This window comes from Silene latifolia, chromosome 2 (genome assembly GCF_048544455.1).
Source record: "Silene latifolia isolate original U9 population chromosome 2, ASM4854445v1, whole genome shotgun sequence".
NCBI lineage: Eukaryota > Viridiplantae > Streptophyta > Magnoliopsida > Caryophyllales > Caryophyllaceae > Silene > Silene latifolia.
The window spans coordinates 85442831-85460115 of record NC_133527.1 but is presented as its reverse complement, the minus strand read 5'-3'; positions in this window follow the sequence as shown (position 1 = coordinate 85460115).

Here is a 17285-nt window from a genome sequence, read left to right as displayed (position 1 = left end):
GTTCATGGAGACTGCCTTGCCATAAATCATATCGTGTAATGAGAAAATGCAAGTATTATTCTCTATTACAAATGAAAATCCAAGTTTGTCAAGTGCAGAAACTGAAATAATGTTTTTCGAAAGACTGGGTACATAATAGCAGTTATATAAAAATAACTCAAATCCGCTAGGAAGCTGGATCACATATGTTCCCCTTGAGACGGCAGCCACTCGTGCTCCATTCCCAACACGCAGGTCCACCTCACCCTTTACGAGGGGTTCGATGTTTCGGAGCCCCTGCACATGATTACACAGATGAGAACCACAACCAGTATCAAGTACCCAAGTTCCGTAACTTGCATGGTTAATCTCAATCATATGAATAAAAGTAGAAGAGGATGAAGACATACCAACAGGTTTAACGCGACCTGCCTTTAAGTCCTCATGATAAACAGGACATGTACGCCTCCAATGCCCAGTCTTGTGGCAATGATGGCATTCCATGTTTTCATTCTTGCTCTTTGTCGCGCCTGATGAGGTGCTCGACTCACCAGGCCCACTCTTACCTGGACCCGACTTCTTGAACTTCGGTTTACCTACTGCTAGGTTTGCCTGAGCTTTGCCCTTACCCTTTCCCTTGTTTGTTACAACGAGAACATCCTGTTTCAAGCTCCCACTGAACTTCATGTCCTTCTCGGTGCGAACGAGAAGGGAGTGCGATTCATGGGGACTTTTCTTCAAATCATTCATATAGTAATTCGCTCTAAAGAGCGCAAAACCATCGTGGAGTGAATGAAGCATGCGGTCAATCACGATGTTCTCGCTGATTTTACAATCAAGCGTCTCCGATCTCTCGACATTCTCAATCATCTTTGAGAATGTGTGGGCTAACCGGTTGGCCCTTTCGGAGTTTCGCATCAAAGAAGCGAGTGGTATGCTCATAGGTCACGATTCTCGGTGCTTTCGAGAATTCCTTAGTGAGCGTGGTGAAAATCTTGTTTGCACCTTGGGCTATGAAGCGTTTCTGCAAATTGGATTCCATTGCAAAAATGAGTACGTTTTTAATCGCACCCGCTTCCATGACGAAGTCGCTATACGTGGAGACCTCGTTAACTCGAGCCGTGGGGCCTGGGGTTGGCGGGAGGGGCTCGATCGGATACTTGAGCTTCCCGTCGGCGGTGGCGGCATTCCGTAATGCCGCTTCCCATTCCGCGAAGTTTGATCCATCATTCTTGATCTAGTAGACCGATTCATCCGATTCATAAAGATCCGAAGCCAGGACTCACGGTCCAATGTGGCACTTGGCATTGGGTCATCGAGGATGCCAGCCATTATGTTATTAGCAGTTTAAAAAACGTGATCTACGCTGAAAAAGAAAGAAAAAACAAAAACGAAATAAGCAACTCATCGAGGTGATTTAAGTCTATTTAAAATTCATTTTAATCGTGTAGACTCATTGCACTTGTATAATTGATCTCCCTCAAGAATAATACAAGTGATCCCAAGACTCAATTTCCGTAAATTGATAAGCCAACTGTTTAGCTAGTTCTTCCGTAAAAACTCTTGGTCGATAGATTTCCGTAAATCCTATCTATAGTCCACCATAATCACAGGATCGTACGAGTGACCATAGTGTTGAGATAAAATAGGTCAATCGGTTCCAACTTACCCGACGTAGAAGGGGTCATATTATGCCTACCGACGAAGAAGGGACTCATTGGAGTTTGACCTATAAAGACTATTCTCAATTTTTGTTTATACGAGGAAGATCCCATCAACTAAGTTTAAATTCATTTTAAGTGAACGAATAACTAGCAGCTGCGTGAATGAATTAATTTAGATGATGGCTTAAATCGTGTGACATATGAATGTCATAGAAAACTAACGTGTGACCTCTACATGAGTCAGTTTTCATGCAATTATTAGGTGGTTTGGTTTTTAGGCGGAATATGATGCAATCTATCGATACGATAAAATAAATAAATGAATGCAATACGTAAATAAAAATTCCTAGTGTGGCCTATCCTAGTAAAAAGAACAAAAAAACAACTTTGGAATCCACCGTTGGACCCGAGAAGCTTGTCTTGATGTTCCATCTTTGTACATGCAGCGGGAGTGAGCATCCGATCTCCATCTTTAGTCTTCTCAAAATTACAATTAAAATTTAAAAATATAAACCTATTTACATTCTAAAAAAAACTGTAATTAAAAGAAATAAAAAGGGAGATACGAGATCTCAAAATACAACCAAGACCGTGTTCCATCATTACGGTAACACGTTCTACTAAGGCCACACTAAGTTACAACCGATTGTAAAATAAATAAATAAATACGTAATGTAAACATTCAAAATATTCAAAATAATGATAAATAAAATGCATCAACTAAAATTTAAATTTATTCGTGACATAATTCTGTAATTATGTCAAATTTAATCCAAACCACCTTTAATGATTAAAATTATGTGACAAAACCGCTTTAGTCAAGTTAATTTTAATCCGTGATAATCCGTTACTTTAAATCGTTTTAAAGTAACTAAATTGTTCGTGGGTGAACCGTTTCACTATCAAGCGAGTGCATAAATCCGTATTATGCAAAAATTGGCCGAAAAAAAAAACAAACAATTTTTTTTTTTCTTTTCTTCACGGTCTGACCGTGAACAGTACCAAAAAAAATTTTTTTTTTTTTATTTTATTGCTGAAAACCGAGAGCAACAAATGAACAAAAAAAAAAAATTCGGCTCAATCAATACGTGAGCAACAAAAGATCAAAAACAAAACGATTTGTAAAAACCCAATTGCAATTTAATCTAATCCGTATAGAATTGAAATTACAATTGAAACATCTTTAACATATTGCAACAATTATCGATTAAAATTTCAATATGCAAAGAACGATTGAAAACAAAACATCGTTTAATCTAGCAATAACGTGTGGCACGCAAATCAAGGCAAAAAAAAGAAAAACAGGCCAAGAGGCCGCACGGTTTTTCCCAAAAAAAATTGGCCGAGACAAAAATTTGTGCCACACGAAATTTTATGCAAACATTTTGATACATCTTTAACATATTGCAATGAATATCGATTACAAAACAATATGCAAAGATCAAAATGAAAAACAAAACAAACGACAACCTACACCGTGTAAACATGTCACGGTACCCAAAAAAAAAACGCAGCATATATAAAAAATGCCGAGACAAAAAAAGGGTTGCCGCAAGAAATTTAAGCAAAAATTCATCGATTCAAAATTCGTTTGATGAAAATCACATAGAAAAATTTACGTGGCCTCGCTCTGATACCATCTGAAGGGTCATATCCGTATAATACCCTATAAAATTAGGACTATAACGCAAATTTTATACGTGATTTATTGTCATAAACGAAAACAACAAAGAGACGATAAAGATTAAGAATTAACCTTCGGTCCTAGTGCAAATTGGCAATGAGAGATCAAAGTAGATCTCCTCCTAAATGATGCACCCAAGATCGTCTGAGAAATGCCCTTGTGCTAGAATGAATCCTCTAATTGCCTTGCAATATTGAGAGGATTATTTTTGTGAGTTTTCTTTTAGATGTGAGATCTAAAGTTTTGAGAGGAAAAATGTCTCTCAAAACCCTAAAATTTTTGTCAAAATGAATTAGGTTCCAAAAGAGAGAAAATCCTCTCTTTAGTCCTCACTTGGCCGGCCAGACCGTGGGCTCTCTTGGGAAGTGGGCTTCCACTTCCTTTTAGTTTTAGCTCATGGTCCGGTTCGTAAATTGCTAAAATGTATATGACGCGGTTTAGTTATAAATTGTCATCGGTTATCGGTTATTAAAGCATCAACTAATAACACGGATTAGTTGGATTATTAATACATGTCCGACAAAGACAATATCGTATAATTAATTCATTCAATATACATTAATCAAATATAAATCGCTTTATATTTAATTTACGAATTAACCGCTTAATTCGTCTTAGCCATTTTTATTTAATCCGTATTAAATAAAATATCTCAACATCACATTTTGACTAATTATTAGTCAAATAACTCGGACTAACTGGTTAGTCAAATTTGGCATCAATATGACTGTATTTTCATACCGTCACATCTCTCAAACGTATCCTATAGGTGTGACTTTTAGGGACCAGTTGATCACCGCCATCTGTATGACAATAACGTCAAACTTATCTAGCAAGCCAACCGTTATTGATAAACGTGGACCAACTGATTACAATACAAAAGTATACCCTTTGATCCTTTTAGAGATCTATAAGTCCTTGCACTAACTGCAAAGGACACCAGCCCCAACACCAGCTCCTCAACGAGCGGCAACAATCCCCGTCCCTTAATGTGCACATCCCCTCCCGTGGCGGGTTCCACGGAGGGCGAACTAGGGTGTGAAGCCACTCCCGCAAGTGACTCCACCACAATCAATCACATGATATCAAAGCCATCTCAACACCCTCACACCAACATCGTCACAACAATCTCCACACTCCGATGATCAACAGATAACAATAATCACAACAAGCATGTCTTACAAGAACAGTAAACTGAGTAGGAAACCCTACCTTAGAAATCAACAGTGGGAAAGAACTTGAACACTCAGAAAGGCTCCTCTACGAAGTCTTCTCCTATAACATAATCACATTACACAATTACACATTGCACAACCCCCATAATCCCAATTCCGTAATTATACAGTAACCCCAACGAATACAAATAACGTAGAATAAAACTTACCAACAGTAGAATGAGGATTCGTGCGCAAGGACTCCAAAGGTTTCACAAACAACAAGGCTATGGGATGATTAGGGAGTGATTAGGGAGAGATTAGGGTTAACGTAGAAATGATGAAGTTGAAATGATGTTTTGAAAACTGACGCGCGATATAAAATAATTTTAAACAATCCCTAATCAAACCGTCAAAATAATACTCGCCAGACCGAATACTCGGTCGAGTAAAGTTATACTCGGCCGAGTATCCTCTACTCGGTCGAGTATTCCCTATACTCGGCCGAGTATTCATCGGCAGAACCAAAACAACTCACAATAGCAGCACCACTCGGCCGAGTAGGCTCTACTCGGTCGAGTAGTCACCAAAGAAAATCCGTAGTGTTACAATCTTCCCCCCTTAAAAAGAACTTCGTCCCGAAGTTCACACTCTACTATAAAACAAAGCACTACACTACGACACGAGACTATACTAACCACATATAACAACACCAAGGAACTATACAAGTCACCACAAAAATCATTACCCCGACTCAAAGCAAAACAACAAACAAAACAAAACACGACCGCGACCATCTCCTACCCCCCTAAAAAGACAACGGTTACGTCCTCGTAACCAAACATACTTGATCAAAAAGGTTAGGAAAACGTTCTCGCATAGCTTCCTCGGGTTCCCATGTGGCTTCCTCCACATTATGATTAGACCGAAGGACCTTGAGTAAGACCGTCTCACCATTCCGGGTCTTACGAACCTTGCGATCAAGAATCTCCTTAGGAATCTCGGCGTAGGACAAGGACTCATCAAGCTCGATGTTCTCCATTTCAAGGATATGCGACGGGTCGCTCACATACTTCCGAAGTTGAGATACATGAAAAACATTGTGTAATCTATCCAAAGCTGGTGGTAACGCTAACCTGTAGGCCACCTCACCAACACGGTCCAAAATCTCATAAGGACCTATAAACTTTTGGCTTAGCTTACCCTTTTTCCCAAACCTCATAACACCTCGCATAGGTGACACTTTTAAAAGAACCTTATCACCTACCATAAACTCAATGTCCTTGCGGTGCAAGTCGGCGTAGCTCTTCTGACGATCTTGAGCTACTCTCATCTTTTGCCGAATTGGCTGGATCTGCTCAACCATATCTTGAACCAGTTGTGGCCCTAAAACCACCGTCTCAGAACTATCATCCCAACAAACTGGACTTCGGCATTTCCGGCCATACAAAGCTTCAAAAGGTGTCATCCCAATGCTTGTATGATAACTGTTATTATATGAAAACTCAATCAGATCAAGCATGTCTTCCCAACTGCCCCCAAACTCCATAACACACATGCCCTCAACATGTCCTCTAAGGTCTTGATGGTCCGTTTCGTCTGACCATCGGTTGCCGGATGAAAGGTTGTACTCATCTTCAAAGTTGTACCCATCAACTCTTGCAGCTCTTGCCAAAACTTAGATATGAACCTCGCATCACGATCAGAAACGATATCCTTAGGTATACCATGTAACCGAACCACTTGCCTCCTGTAAACCAATGCCGGCTGATCTTAGACCAAGTATCTTTCATGGGAACAAAATGGGCTGACTTGGTTAACCGAGCAACAATCACCCAAATCATGTTGTTACCTTGTTGTGACCTAGGTAACCCCACAATGAAGTCCATGGAGATCGACTCCCACTTCCACTCTGGTACATCCAAAGACTGAATCTTACCTTGTGGTCTCCTTTGTTCACCCTTAACCTTTTGACAGGTCAAACATCTGGCTACAAACTCAGCTACATCTCTCTTCATGTTTGGCCACCAAAAAGTCTTCTTAAGGTCTCTATACAGCTTGTCACCACCCGGGTGAACTGAATAGGGAGTGCAATGAGCCTCCGTCAAGATCACTCTCCGCAACTCTGCATCCTCAGGAACACACCATCTCCCATCAAAACGAACACTCCCATCTGGATGGATAGAAAACCTGGGAATCGTTCCACTCTCTACCCTTGCCTTCCACTCCTGAATCTTAGGATCAAGCTCCTGCTTACTCTTGATGTTCGCATACAACTCTGGCTCAATCGTCAAATCCCCGACGGTATCCCCCTCTCGAATCATAAAGATCCCCAACCTAGACATCTCATCCCTCAACTTCAGCAAGGACATAACTGTACATAGCGAATGAACGCTCTTCCTACTCAGTGCATCTGCAACAACATTAGCCTTACCCTCGTGATAAATGATCTCCATATCATAATCCCCAATCAGCTCCATCCACCGTCTCTGTCGCATGTTAAGCTCCTTCTGAGTGTAGATGTACTTTAGACTCTTATGATCAGAGAACACCTTAAAAGTTGCTCCATAAAGGTAGTGTCTCCAAATCTTAAGAGCGAACACAATCGCACCTTGACTCCGGATCATGAGTAGGGTAGTTCTCCTCATATTGCTTCAGCTGCCTCGAAGCATAGGCTATGACTTTCCCTCCCTGCATCAAAACACAACCAAGACCATTCTTTGAAGCGTCTGTATATACCTCAAAGTTCTCACAACCCTCGGGCAAGGCTAAGATAGGAGCTGTGGCCAAGCGTTCCTTTAAGGTCTGAAACGCCGTCTCACAACTCTCATCCCAAACAAATCTGACTTCCTTCCTCATCAAGGATGTCATAGGCCGCGCTATGGTAGAGAAATCTTTCACAAATCTCCTGTAGTAGCCAGCAAGGCCTAAGAAACTACGAATCTCAGCAACATTCTTCGGCGATTCCCACTTGGTAACGGCCTCAATCTAACTAGGATCCACGGATACCCCCTTCTTAGATATAACATGGCCCAGAAAAGCCACCTCCTCTAACCAGAACTCACACTTGGATAGCTTGGCATAAAGCTGATTATCTCTCAAAGTCTGCAGAACTATCCTCAAGTGCTCCTCATGCTCTTCCTTAGTCTTAGAATAGACTAAGATATCGTCGATGAAAACAACCACAAACCTATCCAAAAATGGTGTAAATATCCGATTCATCAAATCCATAAAAGCTGCTGGCGCATTGGTCAACCCAAAAGGCATCACCACGTACTCGTAATGAACATATCGAGATCGGAGCGCTGTTTTAGGAATATCCTCATCTGCTATCCTCAACTGGTGGTATCCCGACCTCAGATCAATCTTGGAAAACACACCTGCTCCACTTAGCTGATCAAACAAGTCATCAATCCTCGGCAACGGATACTTGTTCTTCACTGTGACACGATTGAGCTCTCTGTAATCAATGCACAGTCGCATACTCCCATCTTTCTTCTTTACAAAAAGAACTGGAGCTCCCCACGATGACACACTAGGCCTGATGTAACCCTTGCTTAGCAACTCATGTATCTGCTTTTTCAACTCTGCCAACTCTTTAGGTGCCATACGGTATGGTGCTTTAGATATAGGACCCGTTCCCGGCTTAAGCTCCACACTGAAATCAACATCCCTCTTGGGAGGCAAACTCGATATCTCTTCAGGAAAAACATCTTCAAACTCTCTCACCACAGATATCTCAAAAGCTGTCGATGGTTCTACTTGGTGATCTCTCACATGACAAAGAATCAAGGGACACTTCTTCCTCAAACATGACTTTAAAGTCATCACAGCTATGAACCTACACTTAGGCTTTACCACAAACCCTCTATAGGACACCCTAACACCCTTGGGACCCTTTAAGGACGCCCTCTTTTGCCGACAATCTATCCTGGCATCATACTTACCCAGCCAATCCATCCCGACAATCACCTTGAACCCATCCATAGGAAACTCTAACAGATCTACTGGTAAATCTACCCCTCCAACTACCATGGATACTCCCTTATACAGCTTGAGACATGACACAGACTCCCCTGAGGGTATGAATACATCATCTTTTACAACCTCAAACATCCCCAAACCCATAGACGCAGCATGACTCTTAGACACAAAGGAATGTGTAGCCCCGGAATCAAACAAAACAAAGGACGGTACATTATGAACAAGAAAGGTACCGGTAACTACATGAGCATCATCATGTGCTTCCTTCTTGTCCATCATGAAAAGCTTTTCACTGTTTTTCTGTCCTCCACCCCGAATCGAAGCATTGGAGGTACTTGGCTTGCATTTCTTAGAATCTTGAGTGGTGCTAATGTTCGGCGCGATAAGATCCACCACCACCGCGGTTGTAACCGCCCGATTGCCCTGTCCACCTCTCGTTGCCCCATGAACCTCCCGGTCGGTTACTAGCAAAACTCGAGTCGGCCCCGAGAAAAATTCCACGACCGAGCCCCCGAACCGGTGCGGGCTTGTAGCTCGTGCATTCCGTCTTTGTGGCCTATCCCACCACGGTTGAAGCATGTAAGGTTAGAGTTGTCACTCACACTCCGACCTCCATTCTTTCCCCGACCACGAGATCCTCCCGAAAAACCAGCTCCCCAGAAAAAGCCTTAGCATGGTTAAAGTTCCCTTTCTTGTTGGCCGACCGGTTGTTGTTTCCACCATCGGCCTTCCTCTTTTCAAGAAGAGTCCTCTCATCGATCTCTCTTGAGAGATCTACCATTCTCTCGGCTTGACCCGCTCTCGGGTACACTTCCTTGAGGTCGGTAGCAACCCCACTGGCATACGACTCACTATCTTAGCAGATAAACCCCTCTCAAAACGGAGAGCCAAACCTCTCTGTCCTAGCTGCATGTCTTCAACATAACGAGATAGCTCCAAAAACCGATGATAGTAGTCAGTGACCGTCATCTCCTCAGTCATGGTGAAGGAATCAAAGTCAGATCTCATCTTGTATCGGATATGCTCAAGACAAACTGTTGCTCTCTCATAGCACTCTTCAACCCAGACCAAGTAATAGCTCCTTCCGCCTGGTAATACGCTCTAGCATCTTCCTTGACATTTTGCCACCAAAACTGCAGCCTCACCTCTTAGGTAGTACACTACCTACTCAACAATCATGTCCTCGGGGCACTTAACCATTTCCATGAGAGCTTCAATCTCACGGTGCCACTTCTCGAGTAGCTTTGGTTCACCTACCCCGTCATATGTGGGAGGGTTGAAGCGAGCAATGATGATGCTGAGCTGAGTTGTATCCATCGACTTCTCGTTCCCCTTTCCCACATTTTTGAGAGCTTCAAGGAGAGCCTCTTGTTACTCAATCATACGAGCAACCTCATCAAGAGTCATCTCCGAAGCTTGGATCTGCGCGGGAGTTCTTTTGGGCGGCATACTGAACTGACAAGAAACACGGAAAAGTAAACACAAAAGCCTACAACTCAAAGCGTAATAACTTTCCGCCAAAAGAACACTCGGCCGAGTATACAACCATACTCGGTCGAGAAACGACTACTCGGTCGAGTATTCGACTCCAGAAGCGTACGTCAAAAACCCAAAAACAACACTCGGCCGAGTAAAACAACACTCGGCCGGGTAGCCACTACTCGGTCGAGTATACTTCTTACTCGGTCGAGTTATCACATACAGTAGCTACTGGTAATCACTGCCAAACAATACTCGGTCGAGTTCTTGGTTACTCGGCCGAGTGCTCCCTACTCGAGTACACCCCTGCTCGGCCGAGTCACGAGTAGACGGGTATACGAGTATAAAGTTCTCTATCATGCTCACTATTCCCGCAGCAACATATAACATCAAGGACTTAAATGCCAATTAAAAAAAATCACATCAGCCTACAATTCAAATATCAAGAACTCTAATGCCACGTTATAATCATATGAGCATACAAATCATGCATATGCTAACTCCAACATGACAAACATTCACACACCCGTCACATCCTCCATTTTTTCATCACCACATTTACAACTCTCTCAACACACACCTTCAACTATCTTCTATTACCAACATGCATCTTTACATACATATGCATACAAAACCTAACTCTCATCACACTTCCCCATGTTACCGGCTCGAGTTAGTGAGGGCCAATTTGCGACTCCGGGACGTCTCCAGGAGTCTTTGCGGTAGCTCAAGCAACTCTCCCGGGTTCATTTTATTTAGACTCCCTAGGTTCATTACATTCATTTGTTTAGGTGCCGGAATCTTGGTCGATACCACTTTGTAACACCCCTCATACCAAGGTGCCTTACCAGGACCACCCTACCATGAAAGTGTGTTACCATCTCGGTTGCCCGAGGTTAGTACATACCAAAAGCGTCGAACGAGCACATTTATTAAAGTCTTGTAAAGCATAAAGTTTACAACATCCCAAATCCAAATCTTGGTTTAACAAAATACAACTCCAAAGTTTAACTATAAAAGAAATCCAATCTAAGACTCAGACGGTGATGCTATGATGGTGGTGATGGCGATACTCCCAAGACAGTCCCTAAGCTCACACTAGCAATACCTGTCAAGCCTGCTCACCATCCCCGCATGGATCACCATGATTCCACGAATAACACGGGGTCGGATACTCAAACATTAAGACAAACAAACGGAGAAATCAAGCGATCATCGCCAATTCCGAATCCTCCATTCTCACACGAAGAATCGACTACACACCGAAGTGTGTAGCCTCGCCAGATTACCCATCGCAACAGGTAATCCTCGCCGCGATGGGTGACCGCGGTGATCCCACCTAGTCCATCTCCTCAACGAGCGACAACAATCCCTGTCCCTTAATGTGCACATCCCCTCCCGTGGCGGGTTCCATGGAGGGCGAACTAGGGTGTGAAGCCACTCCCGCAAGTGACTCCACCACAATCAATCACATGATATCACAGCCATCTCAACACCCTCACACCAACATCGTCACAACAATCTCCACACTCCGATGATCAACAGATAACAATAATCACAACAAGCATGTCTTACAAGAACGATGGCGAGTAGGAAACCCTACCTTAGAAATCAACAGTGGGAAAGAACTTGAACACTCAGAAAGGCTCCTCTACGAAGTATTCTCCTATAACATAATCACATTACACAATTACACATTGCACAACCCCCATAATCCCATTTCCGTAATTATACAGTAACCCCAACGACTACAAATAATGTAGAATAAAACTTACCAACAGTAGAATGAGGATTTGTGCGCAAGGACTCCAAAGGTTTCACAAACAACAAGGCTATGGGATGATTAGGGAGTGATTAGGGAGAGATTAGGGTTAACGTAGAAATGATGAAGTTGAAATGATGTTTTGAAAACTGGCGCACGATATAAAATAATTTTAAACACTCCCTAATCAAACCGTCAAAATAATACTCGCCAGACCGAATACTCGGTCGAGTAAAGTTATACTCGGCCGAGTATCCTCTACTCGGCCGAGTATCCTCTACTCGGTCGAGTATTCCCTATACTCGGCCGAGTATTCATCGGCAGAACCAAAACAACTCACAACAGCAGCACTACTCGGCCAAGTAGGCTCTACTCGGTCGAGTAGTCACCAAAGAAAATCCATAGTGTTACATTATGGGTGGCCATATCTTCAATAATCTTCATCCCCTTAGTCTCCCCACTATTCTCCTGGAATCTGCCATTAGCTGAAGCATCCAGGATAGCCCTCTGATCATCATAAAGCCCATTATAGAATTGATTACACAGGAACCATTGCTCGAACCCATGGTGCGGAATAGATCACACCAGTCTCTTGAAACGGACCCATACCTCATGAAAATCCTCATCAGGACCCTGTTTAAATCTTGTGATCTGAGCTCTAATCGCATTGGTCTTCGATGCAGAGAAATATTTTTTATAAAATGCTAGGGCCAGCGAATTCCAATTAGTAATCCCATTAGCAACGCGATCCAGATCTCGGTACCACTCCCTAGCAGCATCACGGAGCGAGAATATGAACATCGTCTCTTTTATCTGGTCCTGGGTCACACCTGCTGGTGGGGGTATAGAACAACAATAGTCAATGAATATCTCCATATGTTTAGCCCCAAATTGGTTTCTCTCAACCAAGTTAATGTAGGATGGTTTCGCTCCGAATTTTCTATCCGTCCCGGCTGGCAACGCGAATCCCTTATAGAGATTCTCAGCTTTTGGCTCGGAGTGACTTACTATACTTGCTTCTTTAGCCATATCTGGAGATGTAACGGACTCAGCTGAAGAAGTAGAAATAGGAGATGAAGGTGGATCCTCCTCAAATAGCGCGTTCTCGTAATAACTGGACAGAGTAATCAGCTCTTCCTTTGTCGGCAATACTCTAGATGATCGTCTCAACTCACGCAAAGTCTTCTCGATCTTAGGATCTAACGATCGTAATTCTCCACCCTATGACCTGCGCATAAGAGGAAACTATAAGTAGAATATGAGAACAGTTTAAGGAACAGGTGTCCCTTAAACCAAGAAAAAGACTAAAATAAAAACAACTAAAAATTAAACAATTGCCTCCCCGGCAACAGCGCCAAAATTTGATACCGTCGTAGAGTACCAAAAATAAAACTTATAATACAAACTACTACTATAGATAGTGGCAGTCAGGGTCGAACCACAAGGAGGCAAGCAATTTAAAGTTGTCTAATCTAAGTCTAAAGTAACAGTTTCGGGGGGTTTGATTTGAATGAGCTATAACTAAAGGGCAATAAAATTAAAATTAAACTAAAGCAAATAAATGAGCAATTAAAGAGAATAAATGAAATCAAATATTAAAAGGATGCTAAGATGGTCGGTTCACTGTAGTTTCGACGGCAGCAACTCTAACTAAACTGATTTAAGCATGTTAGACGGGAAAATAAAAAGTCCTCTCGGTCCAATTTAACAGGTAACAACCTTTCGGCCTAAGCTACGGGTCCCTAAGTCTCACTAATACTAACTTTCGTTCTTGATTAATGATACTTAAAGCCTAAATTAACTTATCTCTCGATCTTATTAATTTAGTCGTCTTAATTAAGTAGTCTATTTCCCTCCCCTATCTTCCGATCTATCGGGTCGGTCAATTCCTAAGCATTCAACTAGTCGCGTGCACTCGATTCGTCAAATATAGCAATTAAATTAATTAAGTCGAAGCTAATCTAACACGTGGCAGTTGATCAACCATGCAGGGCGGTCGATCGACCTACGGACCCAGTCGATCGACCAGAGCCCGATAACAGGTTACCTATTATCGAAACCATCTAACCTACAGATCCCCTACATCTTAGCACGTATGATTTAGCTACTCATGATGGTGATAATAACAACAATAAAATTAACAAATAAAGCAATTGAATTCATAATTGAATTAACTAAATAAATAACTAACATGAAACGAGGATTTGGCTTCGGGAAATCTAAACTAGCAATTCTAAACTACGGAAGAATTAAAGCAACGAAATTGAACAAAGGAACAGAGGAATACCGTAAAGAAGACTTGAAGAGAAAAGACCAAAACCCAATGCGAAAAGAAAACTTTATTGATGAAAACTAATCCAGACTAATGAAATAATCCAAAATTCAACTTCTGTGTATTGAACCCTAATTAATTCGATCCCTAAAATAACCTGATGGCCGTTCTGAAACATAGGGTTCACGTTATATAGGAGTATAGCGTGATTCTTATTCCTAAAACCTAATTACAAGTGGGCTTCTAACTCTCGTCTTTTAATTTCCGCGTCAGTCTCGTGGTGTGGTCGATCGACCACTGGGACGATCGATCGATCGATCGCTTCTTCCGATCAAGTTCAAAGCATTCTAATAGTCTATAGACCATGTAGGTCTGTCTATAGACCAAGTTAGCTGGTAATCCGCTTCTGAAACTCTCGCAAATATATCTTTCAGGCCTTGCTACGCACACCAAGTTCATTTCCCGAGTCAAATCTTCATGTCAAATCCAATGCCAAGAACTTAGGGACGGATTCGGCTCGATTTCCGGTAGATTCTTCACATTTCTGCAATATTACACAAAAACACGAAAGTAGACGGAAATAGGGAAAATAGTAGCATAAACTACATAATTGAGCTCTGAAATGCGTGTGAAATAGGGTGTAAAACATCATATTTAGGACACACATCGATCTTTGAAGGATAAGGGGATCATCCTGCGATTTCAAGTCCGGATCCCGAGAATTCTCCTATCGTGGCCGATGGGCGTGTCCTGGTTGGTTCTGTATTCATGACTGGGCTTTCAGGGCAGGTTGTAAGCTTCCCTTTTCTCCTCTTATGGTTGAGGTTATTAAGGAAATTGGTGTTCCTTCTTATCAGTTGATGCCCAAGGTGTGGAAGGTGGTCTGTTCTGTTGAGCACCTCTGTAAAAAGCATAATATCTTGTTTTATCTTGACGATCTGAAAGCCTGCTATGCTATCAAAACCAATAGCCCTGTCCGTATAAGTTTTAAGGTCAGTGCTTCCACTACTCCCCTTCTGAGCAATCTGGATAATGGCCATGACAAGAACTGGGCTGCTGGATATATGTTAGTCAGGACCAATTCTCTGGGTCCTGATCTGGCATATCTAAATTACGAAGCTTGTATTGCTGGTGAGTTTTAACTTCTCTCTTATCCTGCATGTTTTATTCGTTAGTAAAAAATTCAATGAAATTTATATTGAATCATACCTCTTATGTGTGCAGTTGATGATTGGGTTACTGAAACCGAGTATCCCACTGCAAATATTTCTGCTTTCCTTGCTATTCCTCCTTTGGAGAGGTCTTGGCCTCTCTGTTGCAGGGGTGGTCATCTTCCTCGTTGTCTGAAGGCTGATGGTACGGCCAGGGTGGCTAAACCTTCAAGGGTTGTTAGTGCTTCCACTTCAGGTAGTAAGTCTATCTTATTTTCTTTTTTCTTCTTACTCTGGCTTCTTGGTGATGTTTAGTTTATATTGCTAATGGAGTGTTTCGTGTTGTAGCTACCATGTCATCTACTCGCCTTGCCAAATTTGGTATGGCTGACCTTTCAGCCAGGTTAGCTAAGATCAAGGAGGAAGGTTCTCAGGGAAGCGGAGATGCTGAGCACGTTATTGATTTAACCGAACTGCCTGATGCTTCCAAGGTCACTACTGTTCCTGCTGCCCCTACTGAAACACGTTCAGTAGCCCAGAAAAGAAAAATTGAAGATGTTGATATATCTGCCCCAGTCAGGGATGTGAAAGCCAGGGTGGATAATATGGAGGCTGCTAAGGTGAAGATCAGGGATTATGCTGCTTCCAAGTCAGATGTCATGCTCACCCTTGACCCTGTTGAGACTGCTACCCAGGAGGTTGCTTTAGTGGATCACTCAGTCAACCTTTTGGCAGGTGCCTTGGCTTCTGTGAGGAAGGTAGGTTATTTTTAGTGTTATGTGTATTTTGTGTATTTGGATATTTTTATTATTGAGATATAATATTCATATTATTCTTTCTGTTTTTTGGTTAGGGCGTTGTGGTCTGTCTCCATAATGCCTATCAGGCTACTTCTTTGGTAGCCAGGATTGACCTGATGAGATCAGATTATGATAGGCTGAAGTCTGAACTAGACTTTGCACGGGCTGACCTAGCTGCTAAAGCTGCTGACTTGACGAAGGCGCAGGTTAAGAGGGATGCTGCTAGGGCTGAAGCAGATTCAAATAAATAGCTTTTGCAGGAGGCGCTGGACAGGAATGAAGAGTTGACCCAGGAGAGGGATGATTTGGAGTTTAAGCTTGATGATGCCTCCCTTTATTTTTATATTAAGGGGAAGGTGGCTGCTATGTCGGAGCCTGTTGAGGCTAGGGCCAAATGGAACCCTGAAGCTGAGATGGCTTTTGCTACTTCAAAGTATCCTGACCTGCATAACATGGGAAATAAACAGGAGGTTGACTCTCCAGGGGAGCAAGATGTTGATGCTGATCCGGCAAAGAGTGGGAGTGTTGGTGCTGTTTCCAAGGAGAAGCAGTAATTTTCTTTTTTCCTAGTTGATATTTGACCCATCTAGGGGGGATGTCCTTAGACAAACAATTTTTTTTTTGTCTCTATTCAGGCCAAGGAGACTATCCCTGGCCCCTATGAATATTTTGGTGCCTTTGCCCCAGGGGATAAGGGTTTTATTAATATAATCGTGGTGGCCTTCTTTGGCTGGTTTTGCTTATTTGACTTTATTTGAACCTGTGGCTTTTGCTTTTCCAATCCTTTTGGACCTGTCAAAATATTTGTTTGGTTAACCTGTAGAGTATTTTTAATTTGTCCTGTTATTTAAATTGTCGTGAGTAATTCAACCAAGTATGGTTTTTGCCATAGTGGTTGAAGGGGTGGGAAAACCGGCCTGTCACGAGGGCTTATGTCCCCTGCCTGACTGGAGGGCTTGGTATTCGGCCTGACAGGAGGGCTTTTAGACTAAATGGTCACGATGGCACACCCTTCCACCGTCTTAGTGCGTCCAGCCATTTGTAAACATTTGCAGTAAACCTAGTCAGGTCAGGCAATTATTTCATGCCTGATTGGTCGTGACATTTACTGTATCTGGTGATGGTTACCAACTCGTTAGGCACAATTAAGTGCAAAGTTTTGTTTCAGATTTTGATATATAGTAGAGTAGCCCTCAATCCTGAATATTTATGCATATAAACATTTATCATGTATAATTGTTCAGGATTTCAAAAAGTAAGAGAAATTGGGTTAGTTAAATATATAGATATGAGTTGCATATAGAGCATATAAAACACGTAATTTTTCAGGTAGCACATCAGGTTGAGTAAATATAT